Consider the following 7,187-nt stretch of genomic DNA (forward strand, 5'->3'; position numbering starts at 1 on the left):
CAAATTCTGTATCAGCTTAACAGATCATACGCCAGGTCTCAAAAATCTTTATGCCGCCACACTGCCTGGTACTCAGGCAATACCGCACAATAAAGACCCATTACCTCAGACGTTGTTAACGTAACACATTATTTATTCCCACCCGAGCCCAGTATGTTACAAGACTGCATATTCAGAAAAATAGACATGCACATTTGTACTTTCAAATGTTATCGTCTAAAGCATGTCCATAACAATGATCAGCTGGTTAATTCCATGTAGGGAACTTATCGCTGTTTATTCTGAAAATCTACAAAACCCATATTTACACATTGTATTTGTTAATGCAGGCTTTCCTCTCTGTTAACAGTGGATTTTGAAAATGTAAACTCTTTAAAGCAATCAGTATCACCTTGACTTAATGTCATTATGAATTCGAGCGATCTTCAGATGCAGAAATTTATTGCTCTGTAAGTAAACATTAGTTAAGTACTGCTCTCATTTTCCAAAATGTCGAATGTTCCCATTGTCACCATGGTGTTTCACGTCTTGAGAATATGGACAACAGTCGATAGGTCGTAGTCTTCTAACAAAGGGATGAAGAAGGGGGCTAACAACTTCCTAACTTATTGTATTACAAAGCTGTGTATTTGTCTGACCGGAGTACAAGTTTCTCAAGAATAAGTTTGCTCCATGAATTTCGTTACATCTTCCAAAGGAATTTCAAAACTTATTAAAACAATACAATATGATTAATCATCATCATCCATTGCTGTTTCCAGCCTGGGCCCAGGTCCGCTTGGTAAAGCTCCTCCATCTCTTCCTCTCCCTCCACCACTCTTCTTTCTCCAACTGCCACTGGGCACCTCACTCCATCACTCGTCGTTTATCTGCTCCTCCTACCTTCTTCGTGGTTTTCCCCTTGGTCTTGTGTCAGTCTCTCTCATATCCAATATTTGTCGAGCTATCCGCCCTTCTCTCATTCGCTTCAAGTGTCCATACCACTTCATTCTTGCTACCCCTCACGTCCATTCCTTTGCAGATAAGACTCTGGGGGGCTTGAAAATGATCCTCTGACTTCCATCATGTTGGCTTGGGTAAGGATAACCATGATGTCATTGCTACCCGCGTCAGTAAACTCTAAAAATGGATTACCCTGATCAGGATGCATTAATTGGATGCTGTAAGCAAATTGCAGTCTCAAGTTATCAAACGCGGCCTGTTTATGCTCATCCCACTTCCATCGGTTTCCCTTTAGATCCTTGTGGTTTTTGGGGGCGGGGTAGTTTAGCATCTTTGACATCCTTTCAGGTTCTGGCCTGACGCCGTGCTCATTTATTATGTGATCTTGAAATTTGGCCTTGCGCTACCCGAACTTGCATTTTGTCATATTGATGGTGAAGCCTACTTTAATTAAATTTGATAATACAGTATCCAAATGCTCGAGGTGATCTCGGTAGTTCTGTCGCATATGGACCCTCTTGCCATATATAAACCCTTCATACATGTAATTGTGTATGACTGTATGTAGTGTTTGTTATTTTTAGTTATTATTAATAGATACCTGTAATCATCAACATATTGTAAGGGTCAGTAAGCTATAGATGTTACAAGCCAGACTGTGGGGATATTGAACCATAAAAATGATAAGAAGATTGCTATACAAAAATCCGATTATACTAATACCCCACGCGTCTCTAAGAAAGTGTGTCACCCTACGGTAAACCCCCGCACCTGTTGATGAGTATTTGCCCCTCCGGCACAGGACACACTTTTGTCCCCTTTATAAACCACTGTCTGTAAGCACCACGCGGACTACACCGGAATTCACCACCGAACGTTGCGTTCTACTCTGCATCACGCCTAATAGTTTACTGAACCGAGCTATAAACTGGTGTAACTTTGTTTCAATAAACAATTATATATATCTACTGAGTTGCTACAAGTGAGCTTGAATTTTAATTCTTAAGCGTCCAACGCACCCAATCAACAGACTTCCGCTCAGTCTACGCTCCCGTATCCCATCACCATCCTTCGGGATACAACAGTTCCTCGAGTAAATTAGTAACTCGTCTACATAATTCACCAAGAAATGTGTGGTTGTTCCGCCAAATATGATGCGAAACGCCCTCACTAAACACATAAGCTGTTTCTGAGCCCACAAGGTACTCTCTTGAACTGATATTGCTTTGACTCGAAGACAAATGCTGTTTATTTCCGACACCCTTCATCCAATTCAATTTGCAAAAGCGCTGACGTCAGGTCTAATCTGGGCATGAACTTAGCCCCATGGAATCTTTGAATTAGTTCCTCAGTTCCGCAATAGTTATTTCATTTACCTTCCTCGCATCCAAACATATTCTGGGCAGGTTCCCTTCTCGACTGACTATAACTAAAGGGTTGACGTGAGGGAAACTGGAAACTTCGATAATACCATCAGAGATCATCTGGTTTATTTCCTTTCTTACAGCTGCACGCAAAGAAAATGGTATCTGCCTTGATTGTGTTCTAATCGTTGACTCACTGTTCACTTGGATCCCATAGGTATACGTTCTGCAACTCCCCGGCCTCGATGTAAAGTGTTCCAGCTACTTAATAATACATTTAACTGTTGTTCTTTCAGCAGACGCGACAAGTTTCCCTGGGCCTCTATGATCCCGGACTGGTCCTCGCTGGAAATGTTAAGACGTTCGGCCGGTGCAGCTATTGGGTTTGAATTATTCGTGTTAATTGCCTCTTTCCTTTATCATGCTTCGGACCGGTGATACGGAATGCACGCTGGTTCGAGTTTCGGGGAAAGAATTTTGTCTTGAGAGTTTCGACCGGTGTATGGAGTCGGTGAAAACCCAGCATCATGAGGAAATTGGGGAGCTACAATGGGTAGCGTAATCCGGTCATGAAAATTAGCAATGGCTGTGGGTTCGTCGTGCTGACCACACGTCAACCTGTATCTGGTTGGATGATCGTTCACCTCTGCTTAGGCATGTGAACGTGAGGCCAGCAGCCAGCTAGTCGGCTTTGGCTCTCAGAGGGCTGTTACACCACGGATTATTATTATTATTATTATTGTTATTATTATGATCAATAGTTTGGTTGGTCCACAAACAGCCAAAAACTTCGGGCGTGTTGCCGTCATGACTCGGATGCTTGCAGGCCACGTGAAACTGTAGTCACGGCTCGAACTACGAGATAGGCGGCTACAGTGAGTTGGGGTCGTGCGCACGTAGTAGTCGGAGCGACCGAAGAACCACGGCCTTTTGCATCCGGCTGAGTAATGCTTAAGCATTACGCTGGCATGCCGGAATGAGCTTGATGTTAGCCAGCAGTGACGACTTGACTCCTCCAAGAACTCCGATTATAAGGAGGACTAATTTGACAGTAAACCCTGGATACAGCTGCCTTAGATCAAACACAAGGTCTTGATACTATCCTTCGAAAGATGGTTGACATAGTCTCGCAGGTTTTGTTGTGAGAGACCGGAGTGTTCAGGATGCATCTCGCACCGAAGGGAATGCACCCGTTCCATGTACCCTCTCCGCGAAGGATCACTAGTGGCGTGACACGCAAGAAGGCCACGCCGTAGGTCGTCTGTCAACACCATGGAGACGGCCCCACGGTTTCTGCCACTCCGAGCGCCTCTAGGGCCCACATCCGAAACAGGCCGGCTGGAAGTGACTTTACTGCGATTCTTTTTAGAAACCAGTTTAAACTGCGTGCCGGGTGGTTGGCCCGACGCACAGACGGCAGCATCTGTCAGTACAAAATGTGTCCAGGGCACGCCACGAGGACGCTGATTATTATTATCTCATCTATTCACCACTTTATGGAGTATGTACTTCCATGTACCCGAGACAGGACATGTACGTAAGGTACATAGGACAGCAGCTATTTCCGGGATCCATATTGTTTTTAGCAAGTGCCACATGTATTATATAATTTTATTTTATGAAAGCGTCTTTCTTATGATGTATGATGTTCCACAAAATGGCGGGCTTCTGCACTTCCCTGATGTCGTGTTTGCCCGGGATGTTAGCGAAATATTTCCCGAGTGACCTGGAGAGAGTTCCTGTCGCTCCTATAACAATTGGAATTACTTTTGCTTGAACCTTCCACATTCTCTGTATTTCAATGAGAAGGTCCTTGTATTTCAAGATCTTCTCCGCTTTCTTCTTAATCACATTCCTGTCAGTCTTTATTGCTATGTCAATTAAGAGGCAAGTTCCGTTTTTGTTTCTGATTATAATATCTGGTTCATTATTTGTGGTGATTCTATCTGTTCTGACTTGGTTCCACAAAATAGTTATTTGGTTATCTTGACTTGTCTCCACTGTCTTCGGGATGTGTTCACACCAGTTCGTCTCTTCTAGCTTTACCCCAGCGTTCCTGCATATGTTAAAATGTAACTGAGTACAACCACGATCATGTCGTTGTATATACTGCTCTTTTGCCAGCACGGGGCATCCGGACACAACGTGATCTGTCGTCTCATCAAATTGCTGACATAATCTGCATTTGCTGTCTGTATCTTTTTTTAATATTTTTGTTGCGTAATATTTTGTGTTTAGTGCCTGGTCTTGTGCTGCTATAATCTGGCTTTCAGTTTCCCCTTTCAGATCTCCTCTTGTTAGCCACAGAAACGTGTCTTCTTTGCTTATAAGTTGTCTGTCCAAACTTCGGAGATACTGTCCATGCATTATTTTGTTCTCCCATTTTTTCTTTATACTTTCTTGAATCAATGTCTTAATTTGTTTTCCTTCATTTGTGTCATTGATTTCATCTTCAGAATTTAGCTCTTCTTTGATTTTCGACGCTGTCTTATTTATTGAGTTCATTATTGCTTGAGACCCGTTGTGTAATTTTATGACATTAATACATGGATCCTTCTGATGCTTTATGTGCAAATACTCTGCAATATTAACTATTTCACTTTTGTCTGTTACTTCAATTTGTGCCTGTCCTCTTTACGTAAATTCTGTCTGCGTCCGCCTTCGGGTGATGCATCCCATAAATTGTCAACAGTTTCCTAGTTTTTCTGTCAATTTTCTTCAGTTCTTCCACTCTCCAGTTAATTATTCCAAAACTGTACCTCAGTACTGGAACTGCTAACGCATTTATGGCAGTGATTTTGTTTCTGGCATTCAGTTCAGATTTCAGTGTCATCCTTAATCTTCCATTATATTCCTTCTTCAGTTTATCTTTCATTTGTTGATGTATGCCGTCTCCTTCCTCAATTCCTAAGTATTTGTATGTTTCTCCTTGTTCAAGCTGTTGTATTTCTGTGTCCATATCAATTAACAGATTTTCTGATTCAGCAAATGTTCCTTTTCTATGCACAATCTTTGCACATTTGTCCAGTCCAAATTTCTTCTTCATTTTCTTATTATTATTATTAGAATGCTAGGTTTTATTAGGTATAGTACACCTACTTTAGATAGCTTATTGGTTATGTACAATAGTCTTGTTCGGTCTAAAGTGGAGTATGGAACTGTTATTTGGAATTCCATTACTTCCACTGATTCTACAAAACTTGAAAGAATTTAAAGAAAATTTGCAGCTTTATGCAGATTTTTTAATGGCCTAGGTGACTATAATTATGAAGACGTTTTAGTTATGTTAAATTTCCTTTCACTTCACCTAAGGAGGAGCCATCTTGATGTTCTCTTTCTTATTAATACTTTCAAAGGCAAAATTTGCTGCCCATCCGTTTTTGAGTCAGTTTGTTTGCGCATTCCCCCCAGATCCATTAGAGACTACTGCACGTTTTTCGTTCATCGCAGTTTCATGGCCAGTCCCTTGATTAGGTGTGTTTCTCCTGCCAATGCACTCTGTCAGCGCATCGACATTTTTAACAAGGAGAATATTTTGCTTAGGCATTTTATTTAGCCAATTTTCTTTTTGTAATTAAAGTTTCATTTTGTATGTATTGTTTATATTTAACTGATTTTAATTTAATTATTTTATGCTTAGGCATATTATTCAGCTGATTTGCTTGTTGATTATTAGCAATAAATGAGTTGAATTTATGTACATTTATATAATTAGTTTATTTGTTTGTTTGTTTTTTGTATTTTAATGTTTCACTTTTAGGCATATTGTTTAGCTCATATACTGTTAATTATTTTGTAATAAATTAATGAATTGATATATTATCATTATTATCTTGCACGTTTATATATTTAGTTCATTGTTTGCTTGTTTTTGTATTGTTATATTTATTGTTAGTGCTTGGCTGTTATTGGCCTCACTTGGCTTTTTCCAAGCCCTCTAATAAATGAATTGAATTGTTATTAATATTATTATTCTACCCTAGGCCGCTTACATTTTAATATATTTATTAATGATATTTGCGAATCCATAAGTGCCTTTTATTTGTTAATGACTTAGAGATATTTCGTAGGATTAGCGATGTTGTTGACTGCACACAGTAGTAGCACGATATCCATTCAGTGCAAAATTGGTGTCTTGTTAATGGGATGCAACTTAATTTAAGTAAAACGACTGTTGCATCATTCACCCGAAAAACAAATAGTATTTACCTTTATTTCAAATTGCGTAACAACCTGGTGGAACGCTTCCATTGTGTTAAAGATCTTGGTGTTCTGTTGGACAGTAAGCCTTATTTTCTCAAGCATATAAACTATATATTCCCTCAAAGCTTAAAAATTCTAGGTTTGATAAAGCACATTACTTCTTCCTCCTCCACTATCGATAGCCTTTTGGTTTTGTGCAGACCTTAGTCCATTCTAAAATTGAGTATGCATCCGATGCTTGGAACTCTATTACTAATATTGACTCCTTTAACCTGGAAAGGAATCATAGGAAATTTGTAGCTCTACGTTACACTACATTCTTTAATGGCGTTTGTGACTATAGATATGATGTTATATTAGTCCGATTAATTTTTTAAGGTACATACGTCTATACGGAAGGGTCATTCGGCAAAAGAACGAAAGGAAAATGTGGAACGAAAATGTGTAAGATCCGTGTCAACAAATCGACAACAATGGTTACCTATGGAACGTCGTGTTTAATCGGAATTGTTGTTACCTAGGAAAACGTGTAAATCCATATCAACAATGTGTAAATATAGACAGACAACAATGGTCAGATTGCGTGAATTGTTATGTTACCTAGGAAACTTCATCTGTTTACTCTGTATTGTTGTGTTACATTACTGCCGTCAAAAACTCGCTTACGTTTTTGCGGAA

This window comes from Zootermopsis nevadensis, unplaced genomic scaffold (genome assembly GCF_977971745.1).
Source record: "Zootermopsis nevadensis isolate Lab colony 2312 unplaced genomic scaffold, Znev_1.0 Znev_ptg000028l, whole genome shotgun sequence".
In the NCBI taxonomy this organism is placed as follows: Eukaryota; Metazoa; Arthropoda; class Insecta; order Blattodea; family Termopsidae; genus Zootermopsis; species Zootermopsis nevadensis.